Source organism: Falco biarmicus, chromosome Z (genome assembly GCF_023638135.1).
Source record: "Falco biarmicus isolate bFalBia1 chromosome Z, bFalBia1.pri, whole genome shotgun sequence".
NCBI classification, from domain to species: Eukaryota; Metazoa; Chordata; class Aves; order Falconiformes; family Falconidae; genus Falco; species Falco biarmicus.
The window spans coordinates 45,013,539-45,036,482 of record NC_079311.1 but is presented as its reverse complement, the minus strand read 5'-3'; the positions used below and the strand labels follow the sequence as shown (position 1 = coordinate 45,036,482).

Sequence of the window (22,944 nt, the reverse complement as noted above, 5' to 3'; positions counted from 1 at the left end):
TAGTGACTTGGAGGAATTTAAGGCCTAGTTTATCACAGGCACCTGTGGCACCGAATGCTGAGAATCTTCGCTAAATGCCTTGCTGTTTGAGGAAGGGTTTTCCTTTTCAGAAAAGAGTAAGTTCCATGGACTGCCCACAAGATCTTAGTCTGTCATTCCTTAACTCTGAAAGATATTTTATTATTGTAAGGTATTTGAACAAAAAGGCAAGGATCACCAATAATTAAGCTTTCATAATGATTTCCTAGAACATTAAAGGGTTTTGCCTATCGAGGCTACTGACAGATGCTTCTAAAAAGTGTAATAGGTTCCAACTGCATTGCCTGGAGCAAGAATATAAATGTCTAGCACCCTAAAGTAATGCTAGCATTTAATTTTTAAGGTATCACTGTTTGAAATTTTATAACCTATGATTGTAAATGCTAAATAATAACAAAAAAGGGGGGGGGGGGGCAGAAAAATACTGGCTGGACAGCAATGTAGTTATATGCATTCTTCTAAATATAGGTAATTCTTACAGCTGTCGAGAGATAATGCACAGACGAAACCAATATGGGACACAGGAACACAATATTTTAAATGTATAGCTTAAAAAGTAAACTTTGAAACTCATTCTTTGAAGTTCTGTTAATCCATACTTCTTCAGTAAATATAAATCCTCCTCCCATTTCTGTAAATGGTATTTAAAAAGACACCTTTTTTTTTTAGTCAAGATAGGTTATGCTGTGAGTAAGCCACTCTTTGTGACTGCAGCCATGTTTTTTTCTTTAAATCAGGTTGGACTTCTTCAGGTTTGATTGCAGGATTGTGTCCTTGATAGCTGTGAAGATGAAATGAGTATTTTCTGTGTCTGTGGCACAAGTGAAGTGGGAACAGATTACTTTCTCATCTGGATTCTGATCCCGATACAGCTTCAGAATGAACTCTTTGGCAGCTTTGACATCTTGTTTGGGTCCTAGTCAAAATCACAATTAGCGGCTTTGAACAGTTAAAAGCTATGTGTCAAGGAAGAAACATATGGACAGTATATTAACAGGCTAATTTCAAATTGAAATGTCAAATTTCCATAAAGGCATACTCCCTTGTTGGCATTTTCTCATTCATGTGTTAGTGGAGTAAAACCTGTTACAACACTGCTTTCTAAAATATGTGGAGTATGCTGTTTTCAATAGAAAACTTTACAGGTCAAAGTAACTTCTTATAAAAACCTACATGACTGAAGTTAGCCAGCATACATATGAATAGTCTGGTAGATTATTGTAGTACGTCAAAGACCATGAAAGAAAGTAATTTTTCTAAAACAGACTAAATGGGATTCTCTGGCCAAGAGAGGGACATGTTTTTGAAGCTATTAAATCATTGTTACTCTTTTCATTATTAATTGTAAGATTCAATGTGGTACATGTCTTGCAGAATATAATACTGTATTAAGTAATGGAATACATCTGTGATTATTTTCATAATTCTTTTATGACTTCTAAGTATCAGTAAATGTTAAAAAAGTTGTTCAGGCTGCTTTTTAACTTTGTGCTTTTATATCAATAACAAGTTATAATAATGAATGCAATACTATATTAGGGGTTTTTACTATATAAAGACTTGGATTAATAGCTGTATTCCCCAAGTTCCCCCCATCTTGTCTCTTGAGACTGGAGATGAAAAGGGTGCTTCTTCTCATAAATAAATAGCTATAGTAACAGAATGGCTGTAAGAAATCTCTTCAGACTCTGTCTACAATGGTCCAGAAAGAAAAAAAGTTCCAGTAAAGCTATGTTTGTGTTTTAAAGGATAGAGAAGCATAGATACCAAATATATTGCATAATTCTACTTTCTGTGTTCAATTTCATGAGGAAAAACTAAATGGTTTAAAAAATTACGAAGCATTGTGAAGGATAGTGTGGAATAAATGCTTACTGGTGTATTCTGGGAAGTACCTAATTAGATGGGAATACATTATTTTCTCTTCTATAATATCTTTTTTACTTAAAAACAGTAAGACTGAAGTATTCAGAAACCAGGGATATGTAATGATAGTTTTAAATAAGGCCTTCCTTTCTTCCATTTGAATCTACAAGAACAAAAATTAATATGAAGTTACACTTTCTAGACAGTAGTCTAGTAGATACATATTATAGATTAGTAGATACAAATCATATCAGCCAGAAATCATAAAGTTGTTTTTGGAAAGCTTTTTAAAATTACTACTTTTATTAAGTGCAATTGCAATGCACGGGTTGATCATTACTCTTCATGTTGTATATCCTTTTATTCGCTGGGTTTTGGATCACTGCTCTGAATTGCATGATGGCATATGAAGTCAAGGTAAGCCTTAATAATAGAAATTATTCGAATTCTTGTATGAGCTAGTGACCAGCCATGAACTGCTGCTCTATAAAAGTCTCTTCTGACCTCACAGTGAAAGCTGAAGCTGGGTGAATCAGGTTAAATATCTGATATTAACATACCACAACATGGCTCAAGGACATGAGCGTATGTACTTATCTATACTAGTAATAAAGTCTGACCGTTTGAAAAGAGATCCAAGGAACACTGCATTCAGAGATTGCTGTTTGGAATTCCTGGGGCTAAGCTTGTGACAGCAGTTATTTATTTCCTAATGTCCAAAATGAGCATAACAAAATGTTGACGATAGTGAAAGGAAAGAGAAAATTACAGTTATCCAAGTTGTTCATGAGTTGAAAAATGACAAGAAACTTTGAAAAACTCTATCTCAGCTACAATGGATGTTGTGACACCAGCAAGTGAAGCAGGGTATGCTTTTCACAGTTCAAACAGATCTTGAGAAAATGATCTCTAAGGGCTTTTTAAAGTTCAAATGGTATTACGTGTTTCTGAAGGACATTTGAAGGAATTCTTGTACTGCAGGATATAAAGCAACCACTACCAAAAGTAATGCTGTTCCACTAGTATGCTTTTCCCTAATTACCTACTGTTTTCTTTTTTTGCTTCCTTTTCTACAACATCCGGCTACTGCTGATGGCACTGTAGAGCAGACGGGAGAACTCATCTTACATTTTTCTAGCCTTGGAAAGGAGGTAAATTTTAAGTTCTTTACGTTTTAATTTTTTCTTAATTAATGCACAGGTTAATTCTGAAACATCAGAGACTTAAAAACCCAAAGAAACAAAAAACCTAATTACAGGGGACTGACAAGTTTTACTTGCTTAGAGATACTGCTGATACTCAAATTCTCAGACAAATTGACACGGCTTAAGCGATTTAAATCACTTTATGTTTTGTTTTTTAAGGCAGAGGTGACTTTTACAGACAGGCTGTTAATTTAATGCAACATTGGGACTGCTTGATCAACTTAATGTAATTCTAGTATTTGCACATGCTTTTATGAAGACATGAATGCTGTTCGAAAAGCACACATTTTTTTGCGTACCTTATACGCCCTCCCTCTACCTTATTGTCACATTCTGCCAAGACGATCGTATTCATTTTATGCAACTAAAAATGATGGAAGTAACACTGTCAAAACAATTGATCCACTTCCTTCTTTCTGACCTTTGGCCACCTACATCCACCATACTGTTAAACAGAAATGCAGGCAACATATTAGTCGTGTTTGTAAGATACTTTAGGCATATCCAAAGGTCTTATAATTAGGTTGCCTACCTGAGATAAGCTTGAACTGTGAAAAGGATATCGTAACGTGCTATGTTCTGTTTAATATTTAAGCTTGATTCACTTGCCGTAGTGCTACAGCTTTCACTGCTCGTTAGCGTGGTGTGGGTTAGTCCCGGTGGGCAGCTAAGTACAACACAGCTGCTTGCTCACAACCCCCCCACACACAGTGGGTGGACAAGGGAGAGGCAAGGAAGAGCAAAAGCAAGAAAACTTGGGGGTCAAGATTAAAAAAATACTAATTGTTTGTAAGTGGAAGATGAGATAAAACAAGTGATGCAAAACATCCCATGGGTAGACTGATGCACAGCCAGTTCCTGAGAAAAAGATGGCCGACTTCCCTAAAGCCCCCTATTTTTACTTTTGCCACTAAGCATGGCATTATATGGCATGAAATATGTCTTCGGTTAGTTCAGGTCATCTGCCCAGCTGTGGCCCCCCTCCCAACCTCTTGTGCAGAGAAACAGATGAGGCATTGGCACTGTGCAAATACTGTTCAGCAAAAGCTACAACACTGGTATGTTAATCAGTACTGTTTTGGTTACAAATCTAAAACACAACACTATCAGCTGCTATGAAGAAAATTAGCTTCATCTATATTAGCCAGGTCCAGGACAAGTGCGTAAGCCAACTGAGTCACAATAACAAAATATATGACTCTCTTTTTTTTTTTTTTTTTTTTTTTTTTTTTTTTCTCTGGCCTGGTAGAATTTTTAGCAAAGGCAGATGTGAACATACTAAATTTTGTTTCCCCAACAAAATCCAAAATCTCCCTTGCCCACCACCCCCAAAAGACCCCCATGAAGTCATATCTTGCCACTCAAAAATATAAAAATGCTTACAAATATATTAGTTCTACAGCAAATTCCTATGTGTTTGCAGACAGTTAAGTCCCTCACATTTTATCCAGGTCAAAGTGTTCCTTAGAACATTCCATTTTCCAGGAAAAAACAACCAACCAACAAAAATCACAGTTAGGGTGGTTTGACTGTGTGTTATCACAGTGGATTCTAGTTCTGTGTTGTAACTGCAGGCAGGTGTTCATGATGAAATGGATGGTTTGGTGGAAGAACATCTACAATTATGCTAGCGTGAATTCTGCAATTTTGAAAATTTTTTTTATAAAGCTTTCCTTTAGAAATTCAGTAACCCCGTCTGTTGCAATAGCTTGTCTAGTAGCTGGTAAGGTAATTTTAAGATGTTTCTGAGACGACTTTTCAACTTTATGAGTACATTTGTTCCTCTCAATTTCAATGAACTTTTTTTTTTTTTTAATATTATATGGCAGGAAGAACAGAAGTGTCTACTACCATGAGCCTCCACTTCCCCGCTGCCCCCCCCCTCCTTCCCTCAGTGTATCCAGCTCCCTTCCCTGGCTTTAGCTAACTGAAAGTTGTAAACTCATCCGATGGCTTCAACACATCTATGAGGGTCCTTTCTTCCAAACAGTTACAGTCAGGAGCCAGAAACTGTTGGCTCTAAATGGGATTAAACTACATTCTGATATGAGCACTCATGTTACTACGAATGCTTTGCCTCTGCATAGCCTCATCCAAGGCTTTTAATTAAATCAATTAATTAATTAATTTAAAGTTCAGAATACATAGTAATCGGGTTGCTTGAATTGAACAGCTTTTTTTGTGTAATCTACATTTCAAAAGAAATATATTGTCACAGCACTCAAGTTACTGTATTAAATTTGGAGCCCTTTTACAGTGGTGTCCTGGTTTCCGTTCCTTTTTCCAGTTCTCCTTCCCATCCCACTGGGGCATGGAGCAGGGAGTGAGCAGGTAGCTGCGTGGTACTTAGTTGCTGGCTGGGGTTAAACCACGACAGGCTGGAAACACATACAACACTCATTGAATGCAAAAGCTTAAAGGACGTTAGAAGCAAAATTGCAGCAACTACTTTAGTAATTGTATACTGAAGCGTTTGATAGGCACCCTTACTTAAATACATCTTCTAAATCAGAAAGATACTTGATAATTCCTGTAGTTGGCATTTGGACGCTAAGAATATCTTGCTGAGTTGGCAGAAATGATGGCATAGCAATATGATCAAGGTCAATAAGATTACTGAAATGTTAAATATACAACAGAAAAAAGATGAATGCACTATTATGAATTAATCACACAGATTCAAGTCCAAAGTACTAACCAGCAATCAAATAAGTGTTCCCAGAAAAGCAGTTGAACAGTTGAGCATGGCCTTAGCGCAATTTCTGCTGGCATGAAACAATAAAACCCTTTAACTGAGACCTGCGTGTACGTTTCAGACAGAATACTATAGTCAAAAGAGATGATACCTGAATGTTCTATAGACAATCAGCCCACATTCAAAGTTATTAATTTTATTTAATCTCTGCTATTACCCAAAATCAACACAATTAAGATCTGAACACAAATATAAGTATCAGTCCTAGTCATAATGTTTACCGACAGTACTCTATCCCCTGCCACTTCATCTGCAATGCTAATATTGCACAAAAATGTGAAAGGTTGCTTGACAGAATTCAGAAAAGTGATGGAAAGCACTGCAAATATGAATGCTTCAAATTTGTATATTTTTCATATAACAGATTATGCCTTTAGTCTCTCATCTGCCCAGGCAGTGATTCTTAACTTTACCCTCCTTAGTTTCACGAGACTCTTGTGCTTTTCATGGCTGGGATTAAATTCTAGGGTGACAGTCCTGTGCCTCGATGAATGAACGTGAGCAAGAGCAAGACACAGATACCTGGTATTTCTCCCTGCAATCTGTCTTCCCACCGCTAGGAGGCACCATTAGATCAGCCAAAATCCTAACAAGACGTCATAAAAAGTGTAGTGTCTTCGAAATCATATAGCATGGTGGTAGCACAAAACCTTTCTTCATTTAAACGCTATTTCTTCCTTTTCCTTTGGTGGAAGAGGGAGGGTGTCGATGTATTCTCCTCTTGCTGCACAAACATCACAATGCAAAACACAAAATGCACAAACATTTGGGCTCCAAAATCAAAGATACTCACACAATGTATCACTTATTCAGAAAAGATTTTTTTAAGAATAAGAAAACTCCTTCTTTGCAGCAATATAAAAAATCTTTACTGAGATCTCAATTTTAATTAATAGGAAAATTTAATAAAATTTAAAATAAAACTGATTTTCAGTTGTGGCTGATCTCTTAGAAAACAAAGCTACATTAAGTGGCATCCCTCTTCTCCAATGTAGGCTTATTTAAGAGCAAGGCAGACAAGCATCTGTCAAGAATGGTAACACCTAACACACAGGAACAGGTTGCCTAGGTGTAGCAATTCTAAGTTAAAATTTACCATAAATGCCTAATCTACATGTTCCTTGCTGAAATTTAACCCTGTTACTTCCTTAGCAGAAACAATGTAAATTTCCTGTTCTCATGAAACAATCATTTTCTCACAACTAAATTCTTTGAAAATGGGAGGAAAGACTTATTTTCACTCCTATTTATATCCTAAACTTTTAATGTAACTGAACAGTCTGCCCTGACCGCTTGTTGTCAATGTGTTTTGTAGAGTTTATTTTCATTATTTCCCCCAAGGGAAACTCAGTTATGTACCAGCTGTATTGACCTCAGAACTGGGAGGAATGATGGTTCTAGTATATTCAGAAAGCCTAAAATTGGTTTATTTCATCACTGCAGCTCAAAATTTGTTGTATACCAACAGGCCAACAGAGACATGGGTATAACTGCATATATACGTATAAATACAGTCAGAATGAAACTATGTCTTTGTTAAGAGCCAGCAGTGTGCCCAGGTGGCCAAGGCGGCCAGCAGCACCCTGGCTGGTACCAGCCACAGTGTGGCCAGCAGGACCAGGGCAGCGATGGTCCCCCTGTCCTGGGCACTGGTGAGGCCGCACCTCGAACGCTGTGTTCAGGTTTGGGCCCCTCGCTGCAAGAGGGACGCTGAGGTGCTGCAGCGTGGCCAGAGCGGGCAGCGAGGCTGGTGCAGGGTCTGGAGCACAAGTCTGACGGGGAGCGGCTGAGGGAACGGGGGTGGTTTAGCCTGGAGAAAAGGGAGGCTCAGGAGGGACCTTATTGGTCTCCACAGCTACCTGAGAGAAGGCTGCAGTGAGGTGGGCATCAGTCACTTTTCCCACTTATCAGGTGACAAGTGATAGGACAAGAGGAAATGGCCTCAAGCTGTGCTGGTGGATGTTTAGATGGGGTATTAGGAAGAGATTCTTCACCAAAACTGGAGCAGGCTGCCCCCGCGCTTTCTGTGGTTGAGTCACCATCCCTGGAAGTATTTAAAAGATGGGTAGGCATTGCACTTAGGGACACGGTTTAGTGATGGACTTGGCAGTCCTGGGTTAACATTGTACTCAATGGTCTTAAGGGTCTTTTCCAACCTAGATGATATATGATTAACTGCATTAAGTCTGGCTTGTTCTTGTACTACACAGTGTACTTACTACTTAGCAGAGTCTGAGAGCTGGTACTCCCTCTGTCTATTCACAGCATTCTTAAATTTCTGGTTCTTCCCAGAGCTTCTTGATTGCTTCAACCTGTTTTCTTTCCAGCACTGTCACTTTATCCAGTTCCACTTCTTCGATCATCTAAGCACTCTCCTAATTAATTAAATGATTACACTATTGTGAGAAAGGATTGCTGTTGGCATGCAATATACACTCTCCCTTTCTTTATCATACTAATCCCAATGAGACTAAGCATCAGAAAGGAACCTAGGACAAAATAAGCAGTTTCAATCCTTGAATGCATTTAATTTTTCAAGTCAAATGACTGCTACTGAATGTTTTAACGAAGTTCATCTTGCTTGCTGTCATTCAGGTGTGATTCTGCTATTTAAAAGGGGACCATGACAAAGGTCAGAAGATGCTTTAAACCTACTATTTTTAAACTCACTGAATTTTAATACCTATTTATCATAATGGTAGCATTTCTAAAATTCTAGATACTTTAGTACAGATACTTTTGGTTTGTTCATTGGTTTGGCTTGTTTAAGGACAAACCAGAGGCTTACCTAGCATAAACATTCATCAAGCAGGCATCAAATGACTACAAGCCATCTTTTCTTTAGTGCCCTCATTAAAAAACCTCAGTGAGATACAGCCAAGGTACTACTCTATGGAAGGAAGTAATTTTCTTTGCTCTCTGCTGTTAAGAGGTATTGCAAAGATAATATAAGTTTTACTTCTAAGGAATACAAAAGAACCTACTGTTCTGCTGCAAGTGGTGCAGCTGATTCACTCCAGGGAAGGGATGCCATCCAGAGGGACTGTGACAGGCTTGAAGAGTGGGCCCATGCAAACCCCATGAAGTTCAACAAGGCCAAGTGCAAGATCCAGTACCCGGGTCGGGGCAGTCCCTGACACCAGTGCAGACTGGGAGATGAAGGGATTGACAGCAGTCCTGCAGAGAAGGGCTTGGGGGTAATGGTGGATGAAAAATTAGTCAAGACCCAGCAATGCCCACTTGCAGCCCAGAAAGCCAACTGTACCCTGAGCTGCATAAAAGGAAGCGTGGCAGCAGGTTGAAGGAGGGGATTCTGCCCCTTTGCTCTCATCAAGACCCCACCTGGAGTACTGCTGCCAGCTCTGGGCTCCCCAGTACAAGGCAGGCATGGACCTGTTGGAGCAGGTCCTGAGGAGGGCCACAAAAGTGGTCAGTGGCTGGAACACCTCTCCTATTAAGAAAAGCTGAGAGAGTTGGAGATGCTCAGCCTGGAGGAGAGAAGGCTCTGGAGCGACCTGTTGTGGCCTGTCAATAATTACAACTGGCTTATCAGAAAGACAGAGAAAGACTTTTTAGCTGGGCCGGTAGTGAAAGGACAAGGGGCAATGATTTTAAACTGAAAGTGGGTAGATTTAGCTTGTACATAAGAGAGTAATTTTTTGTGGTGAGTGTGGTGAGACACTGGAACAGTGTGCCCAGAGAAGCTGTGGATGCCCCATCCCTGGAAGGTTTGAATGTCAAGTTCAATGGTGTTTTGAGCAACCTGACCCAATGAAAGATGTCCCTCCCCATGGCAGGGGAGTTAGTTGAACTAGCTGATCTTTAAAGGTCCCTTCCAACCCAAACCATTCTATGACTGGAAATGTTCTCTTCCGCAAGTGTTCAACCGAGTATATACTGGTATGTCTTAATACATTTAGCAGTCTGGAAAAGTATTGTTTTATCATGTGTTTAATATTGAAATAAATCAACTTATTTAGTGTTGGGAATAAATCAGATTTGTTACTGTGAATTTACTTTGCTAACACAATTTCCAGTATATTGCTAGCTATCTAGATTTTTAACTTACATCTTCTTTTAAAATGAAATAAGGTTTCTTCCTGACCTCATTTAAACCTGGGAGAGTCACAAATAGTAAAGCCACATACAGATCTGGTTTGGATCTGGGGCAGTGAATTCTTGGCTATAAACTGGAAAATCTGAATACCGATAGACCTGTTAACCTACTAATTCAAAATGAGATAAAGATCAGTCAGAAAACAGGACTTTTGTAGTTATGGGGTCTTTAAGTTATCATGGGCAACTGCAAAACTATATGACATGGAGCCTAATGTCTCAAGGGCAATTTCTCCTTGCTCAGATCTAATTACTTTTAAATATTGTAAGTCTTCAAAATATTGTGAATATACTACTCTTTCAATTTTCAAATTCAAAAACTTCAATGCAGTCATAATGCCTGGGCAAATTCTCCATTATTGGAATTATTTTTGATTTTACAGGTATTGTTACACAAAACCAAATGCCAAGTCTTCTAATTTTTATTAGAACAGATTTTTTAAAACAGCAGCTAAAATTTAAACATAACTTTTATGATTATCGCTACACTGTAAATTGTTAATCAATATAATACAGTTTAAACATTCCTGTTTCTTAGTGTTTCTTGTAGATTCTTTACAAATATAATGTAATCCATATTGGTTTTTTACTTTAATTTTACACAATATAACTATGTTAGCAAGACAGGTAATATTGTCTATTGAATAAAGTTTTCTGTTCTGTAACTATTACATCAAATGTTCATGTTGATCTAGAATAATGTAGGAAGAGCTTTACCTGCAATTTATACTTTATATAGGCACTGTATATGAGGCAACAGATTAGAGACCCTGTATCCTGTCGCCATATTTTCAACCTTATCTGATGAACGACATGCAGAATAGTCTGGATTATGAGTAAATCTTCCTTCAGTTCACTAAAGTCACAGAAGGTATATCCTTTTCTAGAGAAAAGAAAGAGCACTGACGTGGAAATACCCATCTCAGCATTTTGACTGGGGTTGCCTTGGGCTTTATTCCATGCTAAAACTTTGCATGTGTCTAAGTAGTTGTAGCTGCAAAACCAATTTTGATACCAGGTCCTTGTGAAAAGAAGTACTTTGTAAGTGTCTACATTGCAAACCTCAGTCTCCTAATGCAGCCAAGTGCCATGTGACATCAGGAAAAATCCTTTTTGTGAAAATAAAATTCAGATTAATATTTCATTTCAGAGTTCAACGCCGACAGCTAGTCTCATGCTTGTAATTCAAAGAAAAAAAATATCCTATGATGAAGTGAAAGGTTAGTTAAAGCCAAGTGAATTTACTATTGTTCCATGGGCATGTCTTCCTCATCCTCAGTGAACAGTCATGTTACTAATAAAAAATACTTTGGGTATGAATTATGGGTGGATAATATGACATGAAAGTAAGAGGGAAAATTTCATTTTTAAAATGAGTAATGCATAATCTTATGAGACACTGTGCAACAATCCAGCCAGGATGTGACAGAAAAGGGGATTAAACTTGAAACACACTCTAAAGTGTCCTTAGCAGCAGTAGAAAGTGCTTTCAACTGGGCAGCAGGAGAGTATTTTTCATACTGGGGAATATCAGCATTTTAGCTAAAAGACAGGTGTCATGGGGTTTTGCTTGAGTGTGTGTGTATATGCATGTGAGCATATATATATATATATATATATATAATCATAAGTAACAACCAGAGCAATCCCATCTATTTCAGCCTCTGACTACTTGAATTTGACTACTTGAATTGACTACTCTGACTACTCTACTACTTGCTATGTTTGAAGTAAATGGTTCTTCTACAAAATTGTGTTGACATGATAAAACATATCAGTGTAAAACAGGAATATGATTGGAAATTGTTTGTTTTGCACCTAGTTTTGAGCAATACTGATTGTCAAACATTAAAACTAGTTATAGCTTAATTGCAGATATTCTGTATTGTATTCATGGTCAACACAAATATAAATTGCAAATGAAGTGAAAATTTGCAAGCCATGGCAAAATAAAGTAAGTCTTTCTATACACAGCTCTTCCAGTATATAATAAAAACCAGTTCTGTTAATCAGGACTTTCTTTTTAAAAAACAGCTGTTGTATCTAACCCACTGAAGGATTTTTGCTGATCATTGCAAATAAGTGGCCTTTAAATCTGTCACAAACTGTGAAATCTAAATAAATTTTCTAACCAGCTATGGCTCTTTAAGCTAGTTTGACATTTGTTAAAATGCTTAAATGTACTTTTTTTTCTTCTGGTTAAACACTACAAAGGGTAACAATGATGTAAGATGCCCTGCAAGGCTCACAGAGCTCTTATTATTTTGCTTTGGAATTTCACCACTTGAATTCTAGAAAAGGGTTATTAAATCCTGTCAGCATTTAGTACTAATACAAGTTTACATTTCAACAAATACCTTTTGGCATTGACAACATCATACCATGAAAGCAGTTTAAATATCATGATTTATAATGGGATTTTGGCAAGAAGTGGACCTCTGTTTCAAGTGGACAGGGTCATATTCTAAAACCTTCCTCTGCAACTTGGAAGAACACAAGAAATTTAGTTTTCAGTTCCCTGAAAGCAAGAGTGGAATTTCACAGAATTCTCATCACTAAGAAGTTAGCCCAAGAGACGTGATACATGAACAGTAGGTACTTTTCAGAAAGAACAGAAAGGGCTCACTAACATTGGAAAAAACCAAAACAGAACAAATCCAGAATCATTACAGATGAAATCAAAGAACAAAGAAGGGAAATGCAAAACAGTACAAGCTTATGTCAACATCAGTCTGCATAAATGTTTTTTAATGAAATACAATCACAAATGAGTTTCAGCATTGATTTTTAATTAAAATGTGTACCACATTATGCTCTTTCTAAACACAGTACAAACAGGAACAGCAAAAGTTACATTAAAAGTGCTATAACATTTTTTATATTCAAAATCTCTATTCAGAAGTTACCTTACTTCGGGCTGATTTTTTTTAAGTAGACCTCTGCTTCTTGATGACATGTTACAGGTAAAGAAAAGAATACAGATGATAAAATAAGGGTGAGTAATTTTGAATCCAATAGAAATAAAAGAATATAATTGCTTCATTAAAAAATCCCAACAAGTCACTCCACAAATCAAAACTAACAAACAAACTTTACAATCCTGGAAAGAAAACTGATCAAGTGTAACAAAGACTGTGACAAAATTGTTTGGCAAACACATTCAAAACCTATACCTAAGCTGTCTAGAATATTAAAAATCTATTGGTGTCTTAAAAAGCTATTATATTATTCTCCACTGGAAGTCAAACAATTTAGCAATTAAAGGGCAACAGATGGTGTATAGCAGGCAACGCTTAAAGGTTCAATTGTTAATCTGATATCATCAAAAAGATAGACTAAAAAGAAACAAAATTCTCAGGAGGGGTCTTGAATATGCCTTTTTCACTTCACACAGTAATACCACTGTGTAAAAGCATCTTTCTCATCTTTTGTGAAGGTGCCAAGAAACATGCACAAATGCCAGCTGAAATAGTATAATATTAAATACAACTTGTAGTAAGAACAAATCTTTGCCAGACAACAAATGGACAACACCACAAGAGACAACTGTCATTTTTTTAGATATATGAATACATTTTATCTCCAGCTGTTACATGCAATGCATAGAACCGATTAGAAAATCTGGACTTTATACATCCAGTGGAAAAAAAATATTTGATGTGATACCTTACAGCTCGGTCCTATTTCTTAGGACACTAAATGTTAAATAGAATCCAAAAATACCTCTATAGGTTATTTTATGAAGCACTTTGTATTTATGAGGCCTGAATTTATATCCATATTTCTTTCTTATCCATAACCTAGTCTGTTTTGGAGCAGTAACTACCAACAGTGTTTCCTAAAGTCCCAGTGGTAAAGACAGGAATTACTCATTTTAAAAGTGCTGTAAGAGCTAATGAACCTCCTATTTTTCTAAGCATTTATATTTATGGTCTTTGCACTTGTCTTTCACACTGCAGGTCCTTCCTGATTTGGCTGGACAAAACAAAATGCAAAATGCTCCAGTAAAAGTTATACCTGGAAACTACAGCAGGTTCTTCACTGCAGAGGATCACAGGAAGGGACACAAGTGGTGTTCAGTATTGGGAGGTTAGAAGAAGAGCCAGTTAAGGGTGTATACCAATTCAGAAAGATCTTGTTAGCTACAGCAGGAGTTTGAGTTTTCATACTATGTGAACAGGAAGTTTGTGTCTTTCAACACATTTTACACCTTTAACCATTTTTACATTTACATTGCCACTGTAATACAGATTGTATCTCACTATAGAAATATGCAGTTACATACTTGCCTCTTTTTCATACTGTTGTTAGGCCCAGAAACTGAACTTGGGCAGAATAACGTAATACATTTTGGAAATCATTGTGTTTTACTAAAACCATGTTTGCGTTCATTTTCATCTCATTTTTTTGAAACTGACCCATCAGCTAATTTGACATAATTAATAGGGTGTGTTGGTTTCTAAAGAAAGAGAAGGGGAGAAGAAAACCCACAAAACACTTAAGATTTTATAAATCACTACAATGGGGATAGGAAGCTTCTAACCTCAGGCCTTAGATGATTTAGTAGAAGCTACTGATTATGAAGTAATATTCTAAGTTTTACTGCGAGTTATGTAAATTTCAATTCTGCTGGCTTGTTGTTGCTGTTGTTGAAAATAACTTGATTTGGAACCAAATGCACGTCTAAACACAGACTCAGATGCAGACCCAAACACTTAAGTCGATCTCCTCTCGGTATTAGCAAGGCTACTGAGCTTTGCTGAATTACAGGCACTGCCTACAGCTCCTCTGGTTGACTTACGGCATTTTTCGTATCTCAGCTTCTGTCACTGATGTCAGGTACACACCATGAGATTTCTCAGATTAGCTATGTACAATTACCTATGATTGTTTTATGTACATATTTTGGGGACAGGAGGAACTGAATATGAACAAACCACCCTTAAAAACAAGGAAAAGGAAGTTAACTGAGCTATACATAAAATGTACGCACTGCTGGTATTGCCAGTATCCGCTGATTACCACCACAAAAAGAGACAAAAGTATATGAGGGTTGGTTTCAGTTTTTAAGTGAAAGAACATTTTGAAGAGGAAAATTAAGGAAGTAATTATAAAAATAAATATAAAAATATATAAGGAAGTAGGGAAGAAAAGTAGGTGGAACTAAATGATTCAAGCATTTAGAGTTAGGACATTATATTCAAAAGATAAATATCGCTTATTTTGCAGTCTCATTTTTTAGCTTTAATAATGCATTGTTATTACAACTATGAAAAGGTACTTGGTTGTAGTCTGGATAACAGGATAGCAACAGCAGATTAAGTGGAAGATTAAATTTTTGCCAATTGAAATAATGAATGAATACTGTCCTGGTCATGCACCAACCACTTACCATAAACTTTGATTGTATCCTTCTTACTGAGTCTATTCTGCCTGCCTGGCTGCAGTAAATTTTTTCTCTAAGTTTTCAATCATTATTACTTCCCCCTTCCATGGTAAGCAGGAATAGTAAACAGTATACCAGCTAGCAGTAAGTAAACCAAGACTAAGCAGTGCAACTGTAAAAAAAACAGGCAAAACCACTATCCAGATCACAATTGGCAACACAAAATTTTTGGCAAAGACCTGACTGAAATTAAGACCTCAGAATCAGATTGTATATGAGAGTTAATGGATTGCCTTAAAAAAATGTAACAGAGTCATAAGATGTTTGTTTAATCTTTATAAATTTGTCTTCTGTTAAATTATGTGTGATAAGTGCATTCATGTATATGTAAATGGTCAACATCTTCAAACACAAAAGATTTGTTTCTGCAGTATTCCATACACGGGGACTACAAGTAAGCATGTACACATATAAATACACAGTTACAAATGTAAACACACAAGTACACATACACGTGATTTGTGGTTTCCAAATCTCATTTTCCAACACACCTACCAGTATAACATCCCCAGATATAATCAAGCAGCATTCTTTATTTCCTGCCTGATTTTTCCACTCTATAGTAGATAGAGGTCATTGTTTGGCACATTGCAAAAATATTTGGGTCACAGCTTGATTTAATGATCTCCATTTGAAATAGTAGTTTTAATCCTCCATGATTTTTTGTTTTCTTTCTTTCCTGGCTCCCCTTTGCCATCAGTTACCATCAGGAATGGTTTTAGAGGACTGTGTGCAAGAGTGAGAGATGAATGCATCTTCTTTCCCACATTTACCAACCCAGAGCATGGTTAAAAAAAAAGGTGTGGTGGGGCAGGGGACATTTTCCCTTTTATTAAAGCATTTAGTAGCTAGCATATATTGACAAGGAACAAAAATTTTACACTTTTTTCCCCCTTTATTTTGAAGGAAGAGGAGTCTAGAAAGTTCCAAAATGCCTCTCATCTAACAACATTTTCTAGTGTGTGTTAATCCAAGTGGGTTTTATACGTTAATTTTTTCTTTCCATCTTCACAGAAAATGTATGCAGTGTTAAAATCTTCAGTCTTGCTGGAGACAGAGCAAGACTGAAGACTTGCAAATGCAACATTGCTTTCTGCTAATGGAAATGATCACTGAAATCTTGGTTGTAAGATAAGCAGAAGCCTCACTTTCAGCCCATTAGTAATGCTATCAAGGTCAAAGTTTAAGAGACTAATTTTTCTCAGGGCTTACACAGTGGGTCAGGTTTCTGTTTCTTAAACATAAGAACTGTGCTTGAGGGCAGGGGTATTGCTAGTTTCCTTAAAATTATTTTTCCCATTCCTCGGCAATATTTATCTCACAAACAGAAATACAACTCTCAAGATTGGTGAAGATGATCTGTATAGATGAAGACTGAGATTCACAACCACCATGTGCAGGAGGGAACCAAAGGTGTTAGTTGTTGGTGAGTCCTTTCTGAAGGTGTCTGTCACTGACTCTCTCTGCCCTAGGTTCCAGGTGCCAGCTTGCCACTTGCCGCTGCTTCTTCTCCATGTAATTACTAGCAATTTTCCTGGAAATTTCTTTTGACCACAAAATAAGAAATTTTGCAAACAATGATCTGCAAGTTGAAGAGGCTGACAAGCTGAATAAAACTTAGAAATACAGTTTTCCAAAACAAAACAAAACCAAAAAAAATCACAGTGAGATCTACGAGAGCACATGAGATGTATGAAAGGCACAAGAGCTGATTAAAGCTTACATTTTGTTTAACACGGCAAGGCCACAAGTGACATATTACTTTTGTGTCTCAACACACACTTCGAAAGTGTTGTGGACTATCAGAGCATCCAAAGGACAAAATCAAAGTAGCAACAGATAAAAAGGCATAGTATTTTAATCCAAATATGAGAAAAGATAATAACTGCCTTTAAAAAAACAAATAAACAAACAAAAAAACACCAACAAAGAAGAGGATCACTGCTGTTGCTGTAGTAGAGGAGGAAAAAAATCTTTCTGTCTGATCACAGTGGATGGGACAAAATGGTAATGATAAGCCCTGGAAGACAGTGTGCAAAGCACTCTGCATTACTGGAGATCTTTAATAACAAGTTACATGAATGTTAAGATTTAAATCAATGAAGTTGATGTTGCTGTGGAGGAATACGTAGATAAATGAACACCTGAGGCTCTCTCCAAATAGGAAAAAAATTAATTTCTTCTCTTTAGAGACTGCTCTTACTTCCTCCTCTCCCTTCTAAACTGGAATATCACTTTGTAATAGTTTTTCCTAGACCATTTAAATCTTTAAGATCTGATATTTTATGACTGATCAAAACAAGAAGTTACAGTCTGACACTATTTCTTTCACCTGTTATCACTGCAATTTGAGGGGATAAGATTTCCATGTCTTTTTGAATTGTTTTTCTTTTTCAAAATCCACCTTTAGACTGTGACACCCACATTCTTGGAAGTAAGTTAATGGTACACAGGGAAACACGTTTAGTGGTAAGCCTAAATATGTACCTCAGAACACCACATACTGTAGCTTGGCTTTGGTACTTAGTAAGCCTCTCATCATCTTCTGAGGAAGTAAAGAAATCTACTCTGCATCCTGGCTATCTGGGTATTTACCTGTGATTATTGATACACTTTCATGCATATATATATATGCATATATATAAAAATATATATGAAATGTATAAAAAATCTGTGATTAGTCACTTTGCACAGTATTTTTACTTGGTACCTGCAATGGAATTGTCTTGCAAACATATTGACAATTTTGGGTAACCTTTCTGACACTACAAAAAGTCATGGAAAAAAAATCTTTTCATTTCTAAGAACAAGAACAACCAAATAATCTCAATTCTTCCATATTTTGCTCAGTGTATCTATTTAACATAAGCATTGGCAATGAGCTGGCAATAGCAATGCTGGTAACATAACAGATTTGATTTCAAAATCTGTTTGGCATAACTACACCAGGTAGTAACTGGAAGCATAATACTCAAACAAGGTCAGGATTAGTTCTCAGGTATGACATATACCGGACTCAGTATTGGGGCCAGTCCTGTTTAATATCTTTATTGACAATCTGGGCGGGGAATTGAGTGCACCCTCAGTAAGTTTGCAGATGATGCTGAGTAGGGACGTGGAGCGTTGACCTGCTGGAGGGCAGTCAGGCTGTGCAGAGGGACCTGGGCAGGCTGGAGCGATGGGCCAAGGCCATTCCTGTGAGGTTCAACAGGGCTCAGTGCCAGGTCCTGCCCTTGGGTCACAGCAGCCCCACACAGCGCTACAGGCTGGGGCAGAGCGGCTGGGAAGTGCCTGGTGGGAAAGGGCCTGGGGGTGCTGGTCCACAGCCGGCTGAGCGTGAGCCAGCAGTGTGCCCAGGTGGCCAAGGCGGCCAGCAGCACCCTGGCTGGTGTCTGAAATGGCATGCCCAGCAGGACTAGGGAAGTGATTCCGCACGTTCAATACTGTGTTGAGGTTTGGGCCCCTCACTACAAGAGAGACACTGAGGTGCTGGAGTGTGTCCAGAGATGTGCAACAAAGCTGGTGCACGGTCTAGAGCACAAATGCTCTATATGAGGAGCGGCTGAGGGAACTGGGGCTGTTTAGCCTGGAGAAAAGGAGGCAGAGGGTAGTCCTTATTGATGCTTATAACTACTGGAAAGGAGCTGTAGGTGTTGGTCTTGTTTCCCAAATAACAAGTATAAGACAAGAGGAAACAGCCTCAGGTTATACTGGTGAAGTATAGATTGGATATTAGGAAAAAGTTCTCCACCAAAAAGGTGTTGAATCATTGGAATAGGCTGCCCAGGGAAGTGACTGAGTCACCATCTCTTGAGGTATTTAAAAGATTGGGGCTTAGGGATGTGATTTAGTGGTGGACCTATTCAGGAAAACTGGTCTACTTACCTAAGATGCCAAAATCTATAGTTTAATTCAATCCCTTATACTAGATGATGATATACAGAATCCATTTCTTAGGTCTGTATCCTGTTTTTACTAGCATTATTTAGAAATAACTTTATCCTGTTTTCCTTCAGGATTTGCTGGTGTAAGTGTGGTTTCCAGAAAACTAGAAACAGGAAGAAATTTTAAAAAGTTAATACTTCCTGATATTCCTTATCCTTATTGGACCTACTGAATTCCAGCAGTTACACAGATTTCAATGTGCTGTTACAAATCCTAAAAAAAGAGAACAGTCTAGAACAACCATATATACTAAGTAATGCGGTAACATACCACTGTTAAGTCAAGTGACATGATTAATTAATGAGATTACTTTTCTATCTGTGTTTCCCAGCAGTGCTTAAAAAAATCAAACTGAATTTTCATCCCCTTCAAATAATACACAAATATATATCCATAACAGAAATTCTCTCTGCAGCTGTGCAGGTAGTGTGATCACAGAATACTTCTTAAGACGCCAGACTCATTAAATTTATTCCAGCCTTATACAACAATAGAAAAGCCTTATGAATTAGTAACAATGTATTTTTAAAAGTTCCACAAAGGAAAAAAAAAAGTTTCCAAATAATGATACTCACTTATATGTGTTCAAATTACGGAGCAATTTGCTGGCTGATTTTGCTGGTTGGTTGGTTGGTTTGTACATGTATTCCACCGTGACTGTAACAGAGTTCTTTCAGGTTTTTAGTGACTCAGGAAAAGCATGAAAAAAGTTCTCTGGAGGTAAAATATGTGTAGGTTCCTGAAAGGAAGCAAGCAAATTCAGGGCAAAAAAGTTTTGATTAGATAACACTCATCTGAAATCAAAACAAAATACAAAAATGCAGCTGGCTAAGAATAGGAAATTCATCCATGCCTTGGTTTCCTTCCTTGGAAGTAATGATATTCACAGATCAAAAAGCCCCCATCTGTGTTCTGTACTGCCCTGTGTGTAATGCAGACCTTTCAAGCGTTAGGAGAGGTGAGACTTTTGTTGACACAGACCACTTTGAGATTTCCTAGGCTGAGGAAGAATCTCAATTAGTGATTTCAAATTAAGGAAAGAAAATAAGTCAAAACACAAGCATGAATATGATACAGTATAATTTTCTGGCAAAGCAACAAATTCTACTATTACTCCAAGAAAACAAATTTTCAAACAGAACTTGCATAAAACGTGGATGTCTAACCTTTACAGTTTGGTGCAAGTTCACTAGATTCCACACCTCCACCCCCCAAAACGCCTTTCTACTTGCTAAGATATCAAAGTTCTGAAGCAGTAAACACTGATACTGCAAGATTAATTTCCTCTTATTTAATTTCTGCAGTTTTACCAGAAAATATCTCAACCTCTTGGAAACAGAGAATTCTTGTATTATAGAGAATGATAATGCATTGTGCAAAGGAAGTTATGCAGTGAAGTATTATGAACAAAAATTCTGGGTATTTACAATAAGCCAAATTTGCAAGAATTGAGCAATTCAGTGTACCTGCATTCTAGCTCCCACTTCTTAACTAGTGCATAGAGGTTCTGCCTCCCATGCAGCTGTAGACAAGATCCAGATGATTTAGACTTTATGATAGAACCAGAAACATCTCAAAAGAAAAAAACATCTTTCTTTCCCAGGACTGTCTCATAAAAAGATAATATGCAGGAAAAGCAAGAATGATTATTTTTTCTTCTCAAACAGCTATAGACAAAGCAGCACCATGGTCTCTGTGCATCTGAACTACCAAGGCTGCCAATAAATTAAGCCCTCCTTGAAAACAAATTGCTTTCCTGGAATGAGGCTCTGTCACTTGGTCTCTATATACAGTCTGACACCCTTGGTGAACTTTACTTCTGACTTCATTACTTCTGATGCAACAAATCCTGGCCTAATTAAAGAAAATTGGTGACATCACATGCCATCAGCAGGTATGAAATCACATATTAAATGAAATAACATATTGTCTCATTATTAAGACACACACGAACCTCAAACTTGGAAATAACAAGAAATACATCATATCCTTGGAGACTCCATGTTAAGAGCATCTGGAGAAAATGGCAGAAAAGGGAGAAAAGAGCATCTGGCCACCTTAAGTTTCTGCAATGTGCTGTGGGAACAAAAGAGGCAAATATAGTACTGTTCCACTGATTCCTTTTGGGACAGAATGCTGCATCTCCATCATCACACAGTACTTAATGATGATGTATAGCATTCACCTATATTTTTTTTAAAAAAAAACAAAACAGCTGGACATTTTTTGACAGGCCGTGTTACAATGAGAAAATTACTGAGAACAAGACTGATATAGCCATTCCAAATAATGCAAGATGGCTCTGAGTTTTCAGTTTCTCTGTCTGAGGGTCTACCATTCAATATATTCAGAGACAAAGGGTCTTGATCAATGTCGGGTTTGTCTTTTAATTTTTTTACTTTTCAGTGAAAACAACACATATTAAATACTCCTGTTAATTCATTACACAAAGAAAAATGGAAGAATTATGTAAGTAAAGGGGCATCCCTAGGAACATTGAGGCCTCAGCTGGCAATAGTATAAATATGCTAGGCGATTCCCCAAAACGTGTTTTAGTTTATGAGATTATCTATAACTTTTCAGTCTTTAGGAGTAACATTTTAGTTATACTGCACTGCATTCTAGGCTGATTCTTCCAAACTCCTCCCATCTTCATTTCTGAAATAATAAATCAACCATCATTGTGAAGTAATGCAGGGCTTCTAATTTCTAAAAAAATTTAAACACAGGAAGTACCAGATATCTAACAACATCTAACAATCTGCTTTACTAGATTTCCAGTCCATATTTGTAGACATAATTAGTTTAGATGCTGTTGCTGTTTGAACTAAAATGAACTCCAGGTCTTTTGATGCTCACCCCTTATAAACGACTGTTTTTAAGGACAGCGTCCTTGGAAGTGCATGCTTTCCCACTGAGCCAAGCTGCTCAGCTGTCTAATTTCCTTGCTAAGTGAATTCCTTGAATATTATCTTATGTGGCATTGTAAGGGTACATCATTTTGTATGGCAGGTGAATGCTGCCAAACATAACATGTCCTGCCCAGAGAGATTACATTATAAAGACACTTCAGACACCTCACAGCACAGGCCATGTGAGCATGGCTTCAGACTGAGGAAAGACTTTGGTCTGAAATGCTTCCTTCTCAACCCTTTCAACTCATGTGCAGCACTGGATGCACTATTCATTCCAGTACCCAGCAGAAAAGCAAGTGAAAACGACTGCAAAATGCAAATGTTACTGTTAATTTTCTATATTCAAGAATATCCCTGTATTCTCAACAGCAATGTGGAGAATCTTATGTTAGACTTTTGTTAATACAATTTCTATCCTCAAGCTCTGAAGATTTTGCATTCTCAGCTTCTGTTTAATTCACTAAATCATTGGTTTAAGTAATGAATAGACCCAATGAACTTTATTTAAGAAATTAATTCCACATTTTCATGAAAGCCATTACCTGTTCATTACTCTCCACTGAGCTTTAAAAAATCCATAGACATGAAAGCTTAGTCTCTTCTTTCCCCTCGACTGCTCAAATATGGGGAAGCAGAGGACTCTGCAGTTTGTTTTTG

General features: G+C 37.3%; 1 pseudogene; it reads right to left on the bottom strand.

The window, feature by feature from the left end:
• Positions 1-380: 380 nt before the first annotated feature.
• The window catches only part of LOC130142190 (guanine nucleotide-binding protein subunit alpha-14-like), an 87,523-nt pseudogene continuing 64,959 nt past the window's right edge, over positions 381-22,944 (bottom strand).